At 37.5% G+C, this 20,000-nt stretch overlaps 1 protein-coding gene across 3 annotated transcripts in view; it reads right to left on the reverse strand.

The window, feature by feature from the left end:
* Window positions 1-9,016, reverse strand: part of LOC143027072 (uncharacterized) — a 69,093-nt gene extending 60,077 nt beyond the window's left edge. For 2 of the 3 annotated variants that reach the window (XM_076187992.1, XM_076187999.1), the window contains exon 1: window positions 8,893-9,016. The gene's annotated coding sequence lies outside the window, so the exon portion shown is untranslated. The remainder of the gene's footprint in view (window positions 1-8,892) is intronic. The other variant, XM_076187993.1, reaches the window with a different exon arrangement.
* Between the last annotated feature and the right edge of the window lie 10,984 nt (window positions 9,017-20,000).

Here is a 20,000-nt window from a genome sequence, read left to right on the forward strand (position 1 = left end):
TAGATAAGAGCAGTGCAATGGAAGGTGAAGATAACTATTTCCATGGATTTAATGAGGGAGGAAATGACAACCTCCCCCGACTAATAAATCTAGAGGAGAAACTAAAAGAAATGAATGAAAATTGGGAAGTTAGGTTTAACCAATTAATGTTGATTACTCAAAGAGTTGATAAACTGGAAGAACTAAAGAAGGCGAATCAAAACCTAACTAAAGAAATAGAAGAATTAAAAAGACAGTTAAGAGAAGTAAAAGATGAGAATGAGAAATTGAAGAGTAATAAAGAGTCCATAGCAAAAGAGGTAAGTGGTTGGAAAAAAGTACAAGAGAACAATAAAATGGAATTTAGAGGTATAATGGAACAGCAGATGAAAGAACCAACTAAGGACACAGTTATTAAAGTGATGAGGGAGAATATAGTAAGAGACATAGTGGATAAAAAGAAGTGTATAATTATATTAGGGATGGAAGAGAAGTATAATCTAAATAGGACTACAAGAATAAAGGAAGAATAGGAAAAAGTAAATAAGATATTAAAAGTAGTTTATGAAGATGAACCAGAAACAGGGATAGGATTAGAAGAAATATATAGACTAGGGAAATACAATACAGATAAGACCAGACCAATTAAGGTTAAATTCAGGTCACAAACAACAGCAGAGAATATCTTAGCAAAAACAGGGAAACTAGCAGACAGTGATCAATATAAACAGGTATGGATAAAAAGAGAAATGAATAAAGAGGAAAGAGAGGAGAAAACAAAAAGACTAGAAGCTAAGGAAAAAAACAAGAAAAGAACAAATTCAGAAAAAGAGAAATTCTATTGGAGAGTAGTGAATATGAAAGTGAGGAAATGGTTCATGGCAGAGAAAAACAGAAGGGATATAGATGGCTTAATGACAGGCTTGAACAAACTGAATGATTACCTGAAGGAAAAAGAACCGGACATAATGGGAATTGTAGAGACAAAATTGAAAGTTCCACTACCACCCAACAGTGTAGGACATGGTGCATATAATTATTGGATTAGAAACAGAGAGGTAAAACAAGGGGGTGGAGTTATGTTCCTGACTAAGAAGGATTTAAATGTGTGGAATGTCACAGATAGAAAGAATGGAGTAGAGATGATTATGATGGAAGTGGAGGACAAGGATGGGAAGAGCAGGAAGTTTGTAGTAAATTATGTGCCACCTAAAATGGCTTCATGGGAAGAGAAAGAACACAAAAATATGTTAGAAGACACAAGGATAACACTAAATAAGATAATGGAAGATGGAGGAAGAATAGTTATAATGGGTGACTTTAACTGTAAAGAAATCAGCTGGGAGGAGATGACAGTGAAGAGTGGAGACAACATATGGGGAAATGTACTACTTGATATGATTATAGAACATACAATGACGCAATAGATACAAGAGAATACTAGGTATAGAAATGAGGAAGAACCATCAAGACTGGACCTAATAATCACATCAGAACCCAAAATTGTGGACAAGATTGAATATAAGACACCAATAAGCAAAAGTGACCACATATTGATTGAACTGGAACTAAATGAGGAAAAATGCATGAAAAAAATGAACAATAAAGGGAAGATTGATGTATGAAAAAACAAATTTTGATAAAATAAGAGAATTTCTTCAAAAAGCTAACTGGGAAAGAATACACAAGGAGGAAACAACAGTAGAAGAGAAATGGAATATTTTGACAAAAATTTATGAGTGGAAAAGTATGTTCCAAGACAAAAGCAAGAAAAAGAGTATGTAAAGTGCTGGTACAACAGATGTAGGGAGTTGAAAGACAAAAGGGATAAAGCTTGGATAAAATGGAAGAAAGACAAAAGTCCTGAAAAATGGAAAATACATAATAGTTATAGAAATGAATATGTACAAGTGTGCAGAGAAGAAAAGATAAAATATGAAAAAGATGTCATAGAAAAATGTAAAGATCAACCAAAACTATTTTACATATTTGTAAACAACAAACTGAAAAACAAACAAGAATTAGAGAAACTACAAGGAGGAGTTGAATACACAGAGAAAATAGAAATGGTAGAAATTATGAACAAGCATTTTAAATCGGTGTTTACAAGGGAGAACATACAACCTAGAGATATAGAATGGGAGGAGAAAGTCCCCCCTAAGAAAGAGATAGAAGTATCAAGGAATGAAATAATGAAACACTTGAGTAATGTCGATGTCAGAAAATTGCATGGACCAGATGAAATGGCAAGTTGGATTTTGAGAGAATGCAGGAATGAACTAACAGACAAAATACATAGTCTAATAAACATTTCATTGGAAGAAGGAAAAGTTCCAGAAGATTGGAAAAGAGCAAATATACTACCAATATATAAAGGGGGAAACAAGGAAGACCCTACAAACTATAGACCAGTCTCTCTTACAAGTACGATAGGTAAAATTTGTGAATGATCAAAATTAGATTGGCAACACATTTGGAAAAAAAAAAGTACTAAATCCAAGGCAATTTGGATTTAGACAAGGACAATTATGTGTCACAAACTTAATGTGTTTCTATTCAAGGCTAATAGATGTAATACAAGAAAGAGATGGATGGGCTGATTGTGCATTTCTAGACCTGAAAAAAGCTTTTGATAAGGTGCCACATAAGAAGTTGCTTAAGAAATTAGAAACTGCAGGAGGAATACAGGACAAACTGCTGAAGTGGATGGAAGACTTCTTGCATGAAAGAAAAATGAGAGTGGTGATAAGAGACAAACACTCTAATTGGGATGAAGTGATAAGTGGTGTTCCACAAGGAACAGTTCTGGCCCCAATAATGTTTGCTATATATATTAATGATATGGATAAAGGAATTGAAAGTTATATGAGCTTCTTTGCGGATGATGCAAAATTGTTGAAAAAAGTGAACAGTGAAGAAGATTGTGAGTCACTAGAGAGTGATCTCAATAAAGTATGGGAATGGAGTAGGAAGTGGGAGATGGAATTCAATATTAAGAAGTGTAGTATAACGGAATTTGGATGAAGCAAAAAAAGAATAGTGGATCATATAAATTGGGAGAAGAAATAAAAAAAGTAAAAAATGAGAAGGACCTAGGATAGTCATTATTATGAATACCGGTAATATCCCCCGAGAAACATATAAACAAAATTTTTGGAGAAACTTATAACTTAATAAGAACAATCAAAGTGGCATTTACATACCTGGACGAAGAAAGGGTGAAGAAAATAATAGTCATTTTGATAAGACCAAGATTGGAATATGCAGCAACGACGTGGTCACCAAGTACAAAAAAATGTATAACAAAACTTGAAAGAATACAAAGAGCAATTACAAAATTGGCACCAACTATCATATGAAGAGAGACTAGCAAAACTTGAGTTACAGACATTAGAGCAAAGAAGAGAGAGAGGAGACTTGATAACTATTTATAGAATCATGAAAGGCATAGAAACTATTGATAGAGAGGATCTAATAAAATGGGATAGTAGAAATACAAGAGGACAGAAAGGAAATCACAGTTATAGAAGATACCTGAAAAAGAACAGCTTTCCCCACAGAGTAATAGACATTTGGAACAAGTTAGATGAGAAAGTGGCATGTGCAAAAACAATACATGAATTTAAAAACAGTCTAGATAAAATGAGATATGAAGACGGGACACCATGAGCATAGCTCCCCTTCCTGTAAAATATAACTAGGTAAATACATACCAAAAGGCACTTTCCCACCTTATAAGGGGGTGACCATCTTCCACCTATTCAACACATATTTGTTGTCCCCTTTATCTTAACTCATGAATGATGGGTCATCCCTGTCCTCCACTTACTACTTGGGTCAGAAGCAATGCAGCAAGGCACAGCACCTCCATGACAGGACCCAACAACCAAAGCTGGTCCATCCCCCCATCCTTCATGACATGGCAATGCCACTCAAAAATACATAACAAACAAGAAATCCCTTTAGTCCACATCAATTTACCATCCATTTACAACCACTCCATTCACACCCATCTCTTGCCCTCTCCCTTCCCTGCTCTACAAACTCTCCCCCTTATACCCAAGACCCCCTTCACCCCATCCATCCAAGTCTTGGTTTCCACCTCAAGTTCCCTCCACCCACCTCTGCCTTCCACATTCTCTCCCTATGCTCAAACTATCCCAGTATTCTTTGATCAACCCCTACCTGCCAACTCTCTTTTATCCCCACTCCCTACCTTACCTCATTCCTTACTCTATACATCCTTGTAATTACCACCATATTTCTTACACACTTCATCTCAAATACATTTAAGTTCCTTTCTGCCATCCTTACATTCGAAGTCTCAGCCCCATACAGTCTCATAGGGACACTCACACCTTCATACAGCCTCCTCTTTGTGCTTATCCCTAGATACTGGTTTCTTATTAAACTTTTCATTCCCCACAGACACTTATTTGCTTCTATTATGCAATAATTCATCTCCACCATCTCCATTCCCTGCTACATGTGGCCATAAATACTTAAAACTCTTCACTTCCTCCAGTCTCTCTCCTTTAAGACTGAACTCTAACCCACTGCAAAGCCCTCCTATTATATTCTTCATCACTTACTTTCAATTTTCTTCTCTCACATACCCTCCTGAGTTCCATTACTAGCTGCCTTAGACCCTCCTTTGACCCACTCAAAAGCAGCGTCATCAGTAAACAACTGACTCACCTCCCTTCACTCTCACTAACCACCTCCAAACTTTTCCCATGATCCTTGTATTTACCTCCAGTTGAATAGTCATGGTGATATTACACAACTCAGGCACAACCAACCTTCACCTCAAACCATTCACTCACACCATTTCCAACACTAATAAAAGTTCTACTACTCATATGCTGCATGAGAGAGGGATGGAATGCGAATATTTGGACTTGGAAAAGGCTTTTGACAAGGTACCACACTAAAGGTTAATATACATATATATATATATACCAAGGGCTTTTCCCCCTTACAAGAGGTAGCCAAAGTCAAAAGGTATAATTCCACTCCCACTCACTCCACTCCTATTCATCACCTCTCCCTCCCTCCCTCTTTTTTTTTGGCTCCTCCTGGATGATGTGTCATCCCTACATCTCGCCCACTGCTTTGAATCAGGAGCAATGCAGCAGGACACAACACATCAACAGAAAGACCACTTCATGACTAATATGGAAGCTGGAAAATTTAAGAGACCTTTATGGGAGCACCCTGGAGTGGGTAGAAGACTAAGTAAACAGTACTGAGAGATGAGATGATGAATTGGAGAAGTGACTAGTGGGGTACCACAGGGCTCACTCCAGCAATGTAATGTTCCTACTGTATATCAATAACATGACAAATGGAGCAGGTACATGGAAACTTATTTGTAGATGATGCCAAGATTGTGAAGAAAGTGAAAAGAAAAGAGGTTGGCAACTCCTACAGGATGGCCTGGGTATGGTTTATGGAGCCCAGAGTGTAAAAAGAGAAATGTAAAATTTAGAGAGAGAGAGAGAGAGAGAGAGAGAGAGAGAGAGAGAGAGAGAGAGAGAGAGAGAGAGAGAGAGAGAGAGAGAGAGAGAGAGAGAGAGAGAGAGAGAGAGAGAGAGAGAGAGAGAGAGGAGAGAGAGAGAGAGAGAGAGAGAGAGAGAGAGAGAGAGAGAGAGAGAGAGAGAGAGAGAGAGAGAGAGAGAGAGAGAGAGAGAGAGAGAGAGAGAGAGAGAGAGAGAGAGAGACAGAGAGAGAGAGAGAGAGAGAGAGAGAGAGAGAGAGAGACAGAGAGAGACAGAGAGAGAGACAGAGAGAGAGACAGAGAGAGAGACAGAGAGAGAGACAGAGAGAGAGACAGAGAGACAGAGAGAGAGACAGAGAGAGAGAGAGAGAGAGAGAGAGAGAGAGAGAGAGAGAGAGAGAGAGAGAGAGAGAGAGAGAGAGAGAGAGAGAGAGAGGGAGGGAGAGAGGGAGGGAGAGAGGGAGGGAGAGAGAGAGGGAGAGAGAGAGGGAGGGAGAGAGAGAGGGAGGGAGAGAGAGAGGGAGAGAGAGGGAGAGAGAGAGGGAGGGAGAGAGAGGGAGGGAGAGAGGGAGAGAGAGAGAGAGAGAGAGAGAGAGAGAGAGAGAGAGAGAGAGAGAGAGAGAGAGAGAGAGAGAGAGAGAGAGAGAGAGAGAGAGAGAGAGAGAGAGAGAGAGAGATATGAGCAAAAACATGGAACTTCCCCACACTGGAGAAGCAACATGAGAGGTAATATAATAGCATTTGGATCAGAAAATGTATAAAGAAAAACGAGAGAGGATCTGCTGGTATAGGATTAAAGATCAAGAGGTCACAATGAGAAATCTAAAAATCAAGCTTGTTTGAAAGATGTTAAGAAGTATAGCTTTCCATGTGAATGGAACAAGTTAGATGAAAATACGATCCAGAAAAATAACATGGGTAAAATGGAATGTTTGATACTTGGGATGAAAAAGACATCTACAAACTCTATATGATTTTTCAACTGTTAGATTCAAAGATAAATATGGTTAAAATATTGGGTTACCATCCAAGGAATATCAGATTTATTAGAAAGTCTTTGGAAGAACAGGTGCTGAACATGATAATTATTGATTATATACTGAACACTCAACTATTGTAATTCAATCTTTTACAGTTTTCTACCAAAGTATCAACTGAAGAAATATAAGAGCCTGATATATAGGCCACATAGTTTATCAATGGTGCCCACTCTGTTTATGGATTCCTACGACCAAGATGAAATGACCATTAATACCAGATTTTGTTGCTGAATAATGAAGTGGGCAGCAGAAAAACACACCGCCCTACAACTGGTATGATGAGGAGGTCACTCCTGCAATTAGAATAAACCCAGCAGGAACAAAAAGGAACTATTGGAAAACTGTCACTATAACTATGTTGACCACTCATGAAAAATGCTGGCACTTGAAATAATAAATCAACCTATGCATAGTCAAGAGTATTCTTCCTAAAAGTGAAAAAGTTGCTTTTATTAAACCTGTTATCAAGGGAGCTCTAAATAGTCTACTTTTAAACTCACATAGACCAGTGTCAATTTATCTTTCTTATCAAAGATGATAGAACGTATTATTCTGGATCAACTTATAGAATTTGTACAACGAAAACAAGTTTTGCTTAATAAACAATCAGCTGATAGACAAATATACTCAACAGAAACTGCACTATCTTCTGTGATAAATGATTTGATTCCTTTGATGGATGATGCAAAGTGTGGTGTTCTGATCTTTTTGGACATGAGTGCTGCTTTTGATAGTGTGGTGCATAGTTTGTTAGTGGAAGATCTGAAAAATATTGGTGTTGAAGGTGATGCACTGGAGCTTATGAAGGACTACATTGAAAGGAGAACCTTTGGTGTACAGATAGGAAATTCCTTATCAAGAACCCAGAATCTATCAAGAAGGGTTGTTGTTGTTGTTGTCGTTCCCTAGACTGTCTGTCCGAGCAGTCCCGTCTCCCCAAGGAATGCCACAGCAGAAACTGGGTTTTCCCACAAATCCTTTATTGAGTGTATGTTGTGTTGTTTGTGTGCATGATTGAGGGTTCCACAAGGTAGTGTACTGGGTCCTATTCTTTTTTATATCTATACAATTGAACTATCACATATACTAAAGAGATATGGAGTAAGCTTTAAGGTATTTGCTGATGATAGTTCTATTTAACATTCAATAATGTTGATGACACAGTAAGAAAGCTAAGAGAGATTATGATAGAAATTAAGGAATGGATGGATTTGAAACTGTTAAAATTGAAAGAGGATAAAACTGAGTGTCTGATTGTTAGAAAAAGAGGAAATCTAAGTAGGTTGGAGGATATTCATTCTAAATATTGGAGGTAGTGAGACTGATGCAAGTAAATCAGTGAAGGATTTAGGAGTGTTAATAGAAATCTATCCATGAATGAACAAATAGACAAAATTGTTATAATGGCAGGCTATCATCTGAGAAATATTGCATTTGTAAAGAAATATATTGATGATCTTCACTGAGAAAACTTACTATACAATCATATTATTTGTAGATTTGACTACTGTAATTCATTATACTATGAACTGCCAAACTACCAGCTAAGGAAATTACATTATATCATGAACAGGGCTGCTAGATTAATAAAAGATGTGGCAAGACATGAGAGAATTACACCTGTACTGATAAAGCTTCATTGACTTCCTATTAAAGCCAAATTACATTTAAAAATTGTGTTATGGTATATCAGACAATTACTTTAGATATGGGAAACCAGATTACTTAAGTTAATGCAAATACTGGAAGATCATCAACTTGGTTCAGCTGTAGAGATGATACTTTTATGCTGGTTGAACCAAGATGTAATCTTCAAATGTCGTCCAATACCTCCGAACCTGACCTGACCTAACCCAACATAACCATTCCATAGAAAACAAAATACCTTTCAAATGAAAAAAATAAATGAATAAAAATGTGTTTGAATGATACTGGAATAGAAATGACAAGCAAATGGAATTTTAAGTAGTTCAAGAGACGACACAAGACACTATGTTTTATGCGTGGCATGACGTGGAGGATTTTATCATTGAACCAGAGAGTGATAGACTACAGACTGTCTATAGAGTATAGTATAGTTGAATCTATCTAAAACTGGACAAGAAGAGACTGGCGTAGCTGGCCTTGAAAACATAAATTACCTGTGCTTACTTTGAGAGAATGAAAATCAACTGAATGGTGAATATTCGTTCTACCAAAGGTATTCCCTCAAAGATGGATTAAACTATTGACGATTATGCGGGCAACAGCCCACTCGGCACTGATAGTACTATCACAGGATGTAGGTTAAGTTGATTTCATTTAAGGAGTTGCGATGGATTTCTATAAAATCAATCATATATAGAATTAACAAATATTTCTTTATCACAATACCTGCATATCCCTTAGCTAACACAGATAATATGACTATTGTGTAACACTGCAATTCGCCACTCCACCACCTGTTACTTGTTGCGTCAACCACAACAAACTGTTCGAATCCTCTCGTAGCTCAGTGATGTTCACATCCCTTCTTGTGGTTCACTCGTTTTGCCCGAGAGAAAATACTTTAGTTAGGGGTGACCTCAACAAAGGCACAAATGACTGGAAGAGAATAATCGGACTAGATTGGTCAAATGACAAAATATATGCACTTCATTTCACCAGTTAAATGCGGTTTGTTTAACAAATGAAAATATCAGAAGAAAGAGCTATCGAGAACATAAATTATGATTTTCTAGTCCTGGAAAAGAATAATAAGTCGTTAAGTTTAGGAAGGATATAGTTATGAAAGGTGAAGTGGAAATAGACCGAGGGGTCTTTCAACATTTCTAAGATCGAGGTAGTTAGTAGTTTCTTTTATGCAGGTATGCCAAATCAAGCTTTAATGTATCTCATTGTTAAGCAATATTTTAACTGCTGCATGGTAGGAAAGCCAACGTGTTTGATAGATGTGCAAGTGGTCATGTGACCACTCGCACAATAGATATAAATAACTTTGTGAGGCTTCACTTAATAAAATTCTTTAAATTCTATTAGTTCGTACCTCCTCTTGGAACTGTGAGATAAATTACCATAACCACTTCGTACCAAGTCGTCACACTCACGAGAAAGCTTCAGCTGCGAGCGAGGAACAAATGTGGGTAGAATAGCAAATGCATTTCAGTAATATGGTGCATGACATTTCATTAGTGAGGCGGTCTACTATAGAATATCTAATTGCTGTGATATTGCTTGCGCCATCAGGTACACATTTATGAAAAAGATACCTTGGTAAATTATTCTGATCAAACTATTTCATTATAATCTTATGATCATAATGAAATATTTCCCTTGTTGCACCTGCCCTCTGTCTCCTTTAAGTGTTTGTAAGATCTAACAGTTTACCTTTAACTTTTTTTGTTTTAAAACAGGAAAATTTCGCTACAATACCACAATTCTTAAATGTGCTCCTATCAGTGGCTTCATCAGCACTCATGAAAATTTACTAGTCTTCAGTGTATGTCATTACTTCTTTCCTTTGGTGTTGGCTTATTATTTTTTTTTTCTCCAAAACGGGTATGACCTTACTTCCTTTACGTCTGCACTTTGGAAGCGTGTCGAGGAATCTAGAAATATATGTCTCATTAAGTCTATCAACTGGTCAACAATGTGAAATATTTTGTTAAGCAAAAAGGGTTGATGATTTTATCACTACTCTCGTGACGTTATTATGGCCGCTGCTCTCAGTCACTTGAGCTTCATCATACTCGTATGGGCCTGGATGTCCTCAGTTTTATTAAATTACTCGCTCCCTTCCTGTGCTGACAGTTTTCCAATTGGAATTTTGGAGATTTGTGTTTCATTCCGCACTTCACTGACATATTCCGAAGTTCCTCGCTTTGGACTAGCCACGACACGCCACCCTCAGCAGGTTACAGTCAGCCCTTCTTTATTCAGATCACCTTGATCACTGGTATACAGTAAGAGATGCCTAATTCGTAATCATCATAACCAAAGTTCAACAGTATACTGATTACCTTATTTATCGAATTTCTAAAAAGGTAACTTGCCAAGGGAACCTTCTATTGCTAATGCAAAACGTAATGCGAAAATTTCTTTGATTTAATGTATTAGAGGCAGAAAAAAAAATAATTTCATCTATATTTACGCTCTGTAACATTATGTCACTCTATGGGTGGAGTGAGAAATGAGGAAGTGAGACAGAGATCAAAGGTGAAAAGAGAGTTGTCAAATATGATTGATGAATGAATACTGGGATGGTTAGGGAAAGAATGAGAGAAATATGACTTGCAAAAAGAGTGTAAAAGACAGAGATGGACGGAATGAACTTGAGGGGAAGTCCAAGAATGGGATGGATGGATGGGCTGAAGGGGCCTTAGGTACAAAAAGAATGTCTGTCGAGCAGGGAATAGAGAGGACATGAGATAGGCGTGAGTGGATGAGCAATTTACGTGACCCGAAAGGATCTTTTCCTTTTGGTTCTGCAATTTCTTGAGTGGATGATGGGGGAGGGTAGCCATCTAATGAAGTTGTGGGGGTAAACCAATTTCGGCTGTCGGGCCCTGCCGTGGAGGTGCTATTTCTTGCTGCATTGCTTCTGAACTGAACAGTGGGTGAGGGACAAGGATGATTTTTCGTCCACAAGGAGGTAGGATAAAAGGGACAACAAATGTGTATTGGATAAATGTGGGATGGGTGAAGATTGGGTATATGCTTTGACTAGGCCACCCCCCGTTTACAAGGGGGAAAAGATATTTTGGTGTATCTGTATATGTGTGTGTGTGTATTCACTTGGTCTTTGGTCTTTTGGATCACGTGTTGGACTCGTGATTGACAGCTATTTCCCTCCTGGAAGAGAGCTCAGAGCTCGTAGGTCCGATCTATGGGTAATGCTATGACCTTACACACACACACACCCAACTCCCCGCCCACGAGAGTCAGAGTAACGACCCGAAGCGCAGCTGTACCGAAATAATTTCGGCCTTAGGCAGGATTCGAACCAAGCACTACGGGCACCACCATGCTAGTAGATCATCGCTCTACCAACCGCGCCACTGAATGTGTGTGTGTACATGTGTATATAAATCATTACTTGATCCACATGTGGAATATGTCGTTTCCGTATAGTCATCGAATTTCATTAAAGACACTGACAGATTGGAAAAAGTACAACGGCGACCCACAAAACTGATTCCATTTATCAAAAATAAATCATACGAAAATCAACTAAAACATATGAATCTGTTTCCCTAAAAAAAAGAAAGAAAAAAAAAAGCGTAGACTCAGAGGTGACTTGATATAGGTCTTTAGGTTTCTAAAGGGGATTGACAGCATCAAAAGTGACAACATTTTCACACTGAATGAGAATCTGACCAGAAACAATGGTCTCAAACTGTCAGGAAATAGATTTAATTTGGAAGTGGGTAGAAACAACTTCGCCAACCGTGTAGCTAATGAATGGATTAAACTTCCTGCAGAGGCAATGCAAAGTAGTTCAGTTTGAAGCTTTAAGATTCGTTTAGAATTTAAATAAACACCAAACAAGATGCTGTAATGCCTGCCATTTATTTTATATTATTTATTTATTTGTTTATTATTTGTCTGTTTATTAATATTTCCTTGATTATCATTATTATTATTTATCTGCCAATTCATTATTATTTACTATTTACCTGTTCATCATTTAACTTTATCTATTTATTTATTTACTTATATATCTATTATTATTCATATTATTATAATTTCTATTTATTTGGCATCCGACCTAGTTATGGACGGTCTCCTGTCGGCATGCTCTTTTGTAATCCTTTGTAATGTATGTATGTGTGTGTGTGTACGTATGTGTATGTATATATGTATGTATGTGTGTGTGCGCGTATGTGCATGTATGTATGTATGCATGCATGTATGTATGCATGTATGTATATGTATGTATGTATTACGTATGTATGCATGTATGTATGTATGTATGTATGCATGCATGACGCCATCTCGACAGGGAAACCACGTTAAGTAATACGGAAGCTGTCGCAGTAATAGATCCTTTTGTAGGCCGTAATTATAAAGGACTTGCAACCTGATACTAATGGGCAAGCATAAGACCTACTCTTAGGAGACAATTGCACACAGAAAGATAGTTTCAAGCACAGAGACCACCCACACACAGGAACCCCACAGAGGATCAGAACACACATAAGCACTCCACGGAACCACAAAAATCATTAAGATGATCAGGTAGACTCAGGAATCAACAAAATGGCGATAGTCAAGCTGAGAAAAGCCAAGCTTGATATATATATATATATTTATATATATATATATATATTTATATATATATACATATATATTTATATATATATATATATATATACACACACACACACACACACACACACACACACACACACACACACATATATATATATATATATATATATATACATATATATATATACATATATATATACATGTGTATATATATATATATATATGTGTGTGTGTGTGTGTGTAATATATTTATATATATATATATATATATATATATATATATTTCTATTAAATAGTAAAAGGCTTCAGATTGTTGATTCATTTTACAAACAGCTGTTTCAACCATTACAATGGTTGAAACAGCTGTCGGTAAAATGAATCAACATTCTGAAGCCTTTTACTGCAGAGTTTGAATTATGAAGCGAAAAGGAAATACAGAGTTAGAGAAATGTTCTCTTAAAATCATTGATGCCACTTGTGCTTTAGCATTTAACAGGAACTGTTTACGAGAAAGACTTCCCCTAAAACATATATATATATATATATATATATATATATATATATATATATATATATATATATATATATATATACATATATACATATGCAAGGTAACCACTTAAGAAAATAAACAAATGGATCAGAGCGCTTTCGTATATTACATCTTCAGTGTAAATTACAAAGAAAGAGGGTACAGCGAACATAATATAGTAGGACAATAGTATAAGGAACTCACTAGGAAAGGTTGTGGAAATCACTAGGTGAGGTTGTGGAAATCACTAGGAAAGGTTGTGGAACTCACTAGGAAAGGTTGTGGACGAATTGTCCGGGCGTGGGTCACACGTCCAGCATTCTTACATTTTGTAATTATTGGCTATTTCTTTGCAAATATAATTATCAATTTTGTACAATCCTAAGTTAAGGTTAAAGTTATTATCATTTGTGATTTTAATCAGGCAACTTTCAATTAAATTCCTTTCGACAAAATTATTGTTGAAAGTAATCACTCTAGCGTTTTCCCAGTTGATAGGGTGATTAAAAGTGCTTAAATGTTTAAAAATGGCACTTGACTCATTCCCGTCTTTGACACATTTCTTGTGTTGTTTTATCCTGACAGAAAGATCTTTTGCCGTTTGACCGATATAGAATTTATCACATATTTTGCAAGGAATTTTGTACACACAGCCTTTTTGGCAATTTTCAGAATGATTAATTAGGTATTGTTTGATAGTTTTATTATTTCTGAAGGCTACATTGATGTTAAAATTCTTAAGTAATTTGGGAACAATAGTTAAATTTTCTTGGTAAGGTAAAACTACTAGGTTATTATGGACTTTGGATTTGTTAGGCTGAGAATTGTAATACGTTTTCCTTGCAAAAATGTAACAAACATCAATGAAATGTTTAGGATATTTTAATCCAAAACTAATATCGTAAACATTTCTTATTTCCTCATCAATGTACTCGGGACTGCAGACCCGTAAAGCTCTAAGGAACATTGATGAGAAAACCGATCTTTTTACATTATCAGGGTGGGAAGAATAGTAATGGATGTATGAGTTTACATTAGTTGGTTTTCTATACACACTAAATGTAAGGTTTCTTTCTTTACGATGAATATTAACGTCTAGAAAGGGTAGCACACCATCATTTTCCACTTCAATCGTGAATTTGATTGACTTGACTAGGTTATTAATTTGTTTGAAGATTTGTGACTCATCTAAATGATCAGGCCATAGACAAAGAATGTCATCGACATACCGTAGCCAAATTATTCCTGGTGGAATTATCTTACTTAAAATCTTGCTCTCAAAGAATTCCATATATAAATTGCTGAGCACGGGAGAAAGACAATTTCCCATGCTCATGCCGAAAGTTTGGGCATAGTATTTATCATGAAACTGAAATTTGCAATCTTTAATGCAAAGTTCAATTAACTGAACAATGCTATGTGTCGGGAGTGGCAGTACATGTTTGTCTAGTTCGACTTTAAGGAATTCTATGAGATCAATTATTGGAACTTTTGTAAATAATGACACTATATCATAACTGATTAATTTAAAATTGTAATTGCCGAAAGGAATTTAATTGAAAGTTGCCTGATTAAAATCACAAATGATAATAACTTTAACCTTAACTTAGGATTGTACAAAATTGATAATTATATTTGCAAAGAAATAGCCAATAATTACAAAATGTAAGAATGCTGGACGTGTGACCCACGCCCGGACAATTCGTCCACAACCTTTCCTAGTGAGTTCCACAACCTTTCCTAGTGAGTTCCACAACCTCACCTAGTGATTTCCACAACCTTCCCTAGTGAGTTCCTTATACTATTGTCCTACTATATTATGTTCGCTGTACCCTCTTTCTTTGTAATTTACACTGAAGATGTAATTTACGAAAGCGCTCTGATCCGTTTGTTTATTTTCTTAAGTGGTTACCTTGCATTTATAAAACACACGTTCCTAGTGTTCTTATTGCATAAATGTGTATATAAATATATATATATATATATATGATTTCAAGAAATCTACAGCGACAATGGCGTTGTTGAGTTTATATTGGAGCTTTAATTTCTCTCGTGCAACAAGTTTTTGTGGTGGTTCCAAATAGCTGAGAAGGTGTCCAAAAGACATTGGGTGCGGTTTTCTCTTTTTTTTTTTTTAATTCTCCTATACGTATTTCTACCTTAATCGGTCATCCTCAGGGAGGGAGTAACAATAGTTGGTGATTACAATGTTTAAATACAGGCCGTACATTGGCCGAACACTGGGAGAGGTCATTTCATGTAGCCGTGATCCGTAGCGCTGCGTACGTGGAAGTAGCAACTTCCTTGTGGATTGTGGAAAGGGGTGTTATTGTTTGTGTTATGTGCGTCTACTGCTTGGGAGTGTGGTTGTGGGCATGAGTTGTATGTTAATGGAAGGTTTCTCGATGTATATGTTCACTGCTTTGGCCATCCTAAGGCGAAGGGGGTCGTGGGCTTTGTAGATTACTTTAGTGTTTTCGTTTAGTGTTTGTCTGGTGATGGTGGTTTTGTGTTCTTTTGTCATATGTGTTTTGATGGCGCCATTCTGGAGGTGGTATGAGAGTCTTTTGGAGAGGGTCATAGAAGTCATGCCAATGTATGAGGAGGTGCGGTGCTGACAATCACCGACAGGGCAATCAAACTTATACACGACGTTGACTTCTTGTAGAGGAGGGTTGGGGGGCTGGCTGTTGTTCTTAATAACCAGGGTGTGTGTTTTGGAGGTTTTGTAGTATACGATTAGGCGTATCTTAGTGTCTGGGTTGTTGGGTCGAATGTTACGTGTGATAATATTTTGAAGTGTTCTTTCGTCTTCTTTGTAGCCGGTGTTCATATGTCCTTTGTAGTACAGGTCCAGTGTTGGTATATTGGTGTTTGTGGGTGTTGGTTGGCCGGTAAAGGAGTTCATCTTGTTTTTGATAATGGATTCGATGGAGTGTTGTGGATAGCCGTTGTTGACAAGTAGTGTTGTTATACGTTGGAGTTCGTTGTTCGTGGTTTTCCATGTACTGCTGTGGGAGAAGGCTCGGTTCACTAGTGATCGGATCACGCTTTGTTTGTAGCGTTCTGGGCATTCGCTACTGCCGTTAAGACAGAAACCAAGGTTAGTGTCTTTGACGTAGACTTCAGTCGTGAATCGATCTGAGGCTGTGCCTACTAGTATATCTAAGAATGGGAGGGTGCCATCGTTGCGTTGGTGTTCATAGGTGTAATTGAGGGTTGAATGTTTCTTGAATGTGTGTGAGAGTTGAGTTACAGATTGGGAATCTTTTGCGCTAATGAAAATGTCGTCAACATACCGGGCGTAGATACAGGGCTGCATGTCAGGATGGTCGTTGAAGACTTTCTCTTCGATGGATCCCATATAGAAGTTGGCGAAGAGTGGTCCAAGGGGGGATCCCATTGCCACGCCGTCTACCTGTATGCGCATTTTCCCATCTGGACCGTAGAGGGGAGCTTCCATCGTGCAGATTTCAAGGAGTTCTCGGAGGATTGCTTCAGGGACGGCGAGGGGTGTTGAGTTGGGCTTGTGGTAGATACTCTGGCAGATGAGGTCAATAGTCTCTTTTACTGGCACATTTGTGAACAGATTCTCAACATCTAATGAGGCTATGACCCCTACTGGTTGGGAGGATTCAAGGATGGTGAGGAATTCCTGCGACGATTTTAGGCTGTAGGAGGTTGGGATGTATGGGGTTATTAAGGAGTTAAGGCGTTTGGCAAGTTTGTAGGTAACTGTAGGTGTTTGGCTGATGATAGGGCGGAGGGGGTTTCCAGGCTTGTGCGTTTTAACATTCCCAAAGGCATATCCAAGTTTATATATGAACAACACTGAATGGGTCGCAGTAAAAAGTTTACATTTACCAACCACAATTCACTTTAATTCTAGGCCATCAACACCGAGAACCTCGAGGAGGCGTACATACAGAAATTGAAACGTGATACAGCTAAGGACTCGATGGCTTAGAATTAAGTGAATTGTGGTTGATATATATATATATATATATATATATATATATATATATATATATATATATATATATATATATATATATACTGTGTGTTGTTTTCATTTTACATTTCCTGTGCAGTGTGTTAATTTTTTTCAATATTCCCCAATGTCTATTGGAAATTTACTTCTTTCCCTCTCCTTTCAATAGAAATCCATTTTTCGAAAGCAATTTATTTCTAACTCATTTGCTGCAGTTTTTATTAGAATATGTATGTACATATGTGTGTGTAACATTATGGAACTGTTTTTTTTTTTTTATAAACCGCGTATCAGTATGTTTTATATGCTTTGATATGCCCCCTGTAATAAATATCGGAATGTGTGTTTTGGTCTTGTTTGAGAAGATATTCGTAGATAACACGTAGTTATTGCAGAGTGCTGTGTAAATTGGGCAGTAGATCAGCATGCGTGTTAAGGGGCATTTAGACGGTCAAACGGTTTGACAAACCCGGTTTGTCAAACAAGTGTTTGAAGTGATGTTTGACTGTGTGAATAGGGTATTTGGTTGCCAAACACGTTCGACAAACGTGTTTGACGACCAAATACCCCATTCAGACTGTGTAAATGGCCCTTTAGTGAGATGGGGGTTTTATATTGGTAAGTTGGTGGAGGTACGATTATTTCCTGTCATACGGTGGCCACGTGTGAAAAGGGGAATGCCTGGTTATCAAGCGTACTAGTGCTGTTGTGTTACTGTAACGTCGGTTATGCTGATACGAAGATGTCCATGGATGTATGTGGGGAATAATTACATTTAGATGGTTTATGAAGTTTTGATCTACTCATATGTTCGCATATGACTCATATGAACAGTCAAATCGCAGTCCCCTTTTCAGGCTTCTCACAGTTTATTACTTCAAATGCTTTTAAAGATTTTACAACAGATAGTCAGGCTAACAGGTCTCTCATGTAAGGAGACGGGTGTCGGGAGCCTCTCCTCAGCGAAGTTGTGATAGTGAGCTCCAGACCTGCGGACTCTTACCAAAGGTACACATGAAAAAAAAATGGAGGCGGGTCGGGATTTATTTATTTATTTATTTATTTTCCAAATATGCGGATAAAACATGCAAACTCACTCGCGAGCGCGCGCGCACACACACACACACACACACACACACACACACACACACACACACACACACACACACACACACACACATATATATATATATATATATATATATATATATATATATATAGAGAGAGAGAGAGAGAGAGAGAGAGATAGTGGTGTTCGGGCCAAGTGGCGCGAGTCTGTTCCTTTGCCTTATAAAGATGGGGTTACTGCAGCTATGGTACCCTCAGATATCTGGCGTGGAGAGGGAGTATCTGGGACAAAGGTAGAATAAACACTGGGTCAGCCATCAAAACCACATGTCAAGGAGTACACACGAACTCTCTTAGTTTGGCGGCAATATCAAACAGCCATTTTGGATTTCACAAAAATGCAATGGATTCAGTAGAATCTGAATATGCTAACTGGATTCACAAAACATTGGATTAAATATCGAAACTACCTTGATTGTATAATGAAAAAATCTACCTATATACCAAAATGTTTCTTTTCCCTTACAAGGAAGGTTGATACAAAAGTAATGGATAATCTAGTGATTCAGTGGCAATTTTGGATGTCATCTTTGAACTATCATATCAGTGATCAGAATGTGACAGACTTTTGATATGTTATTAAGTATACTTGATACTATAGAAAACAGTCGAAGACCCTTTTACCTTAGAAGAAAATTTTCGGGGATAAGATTTTTTCCCCCCATAAATACAGCCAAATGTTAAAAATAGGCGCCCAAACATGATTCCTTATCAGCAGAAAACTAACGAAAAAAAAAAAGTCCGAAAGACTATAAACTAACCGAGCAAGTGGGTTTGCCCCACATCTATCATAACTCTTACTTCCTTCCATTTCATTCTTTCCTTCCCCCAAATCCCCCCTCCCTCCCTCTCCCCCATCTTATCTATCCTGCCTTCTAACTAAAACGAAACCAACTAGAATTAACTGACCAATTATGAATTCAACTTTCATTTCATTTTTTTTCTACACTAACCCCCCTTCCACTCTCCTCCACCTTACCTATCATGCCCTGTAGTAGTAGTAGTAGTAGTACTAGTAGTAGGCAATGCTGATTACTTCATCCCAATTACATAATTTGCGAATTTTATTTTTGAGGCCATGCCAAGACCGTGGCGATAATGACCTTCAAGGTAAGTATATCAGTCATCTCGAGGAGCTCCGTCAATTCAATGACGATTCTTAAAAGGTGTTCTTGCCAACGGCAAAAACAACGGCAGACAAACGATAATAAATCAACTGAGGATCGACAACAATCTATGGCACTTGGGGATAGTCCACACGACCTGACGCTGGAATGGCTTTGAATCTGCCGTCACACTGAACAAGAAGAAGGAAAGGAAAAGGATAGGAAGATGAAGATGGAGAGGGTGGAGGGAGAGGACGAAAAAATAAATATACGTATCCTGACGAGGCACATTGGACAAGGTGAAATGGCCGGAGGCCTAGAGCAAGGCCATCTCCAAACAATAATGTGCACAAGGAAATAATTCTTTCACAACGGGTCCCTTCTTTATCTTGTACTCCCTAATTACACTTGTATCACCATCATTAAACGTGTTGTGAGAAGAAGCCCAATGAGAAAGAATTCTGGTTTTACGTTG

The sequence above is a fragment of the Oratosquilla oratoria genome, chromosome 7 (genome assembly GCF_046742065.1).
Source record: "Oratosquilla oratoria isolate Oo_2021 chromosome 7, ASM4674206v1, whole genome shotgun sequence".
In the NCBI taxonomy this organism is placed as follows: Eukaryota; Metazoa; Arthropoda; class Malacostraca; order Stomatopoda; family Squillidae; genus Oratosquilla; species Oratosquilla oratoria.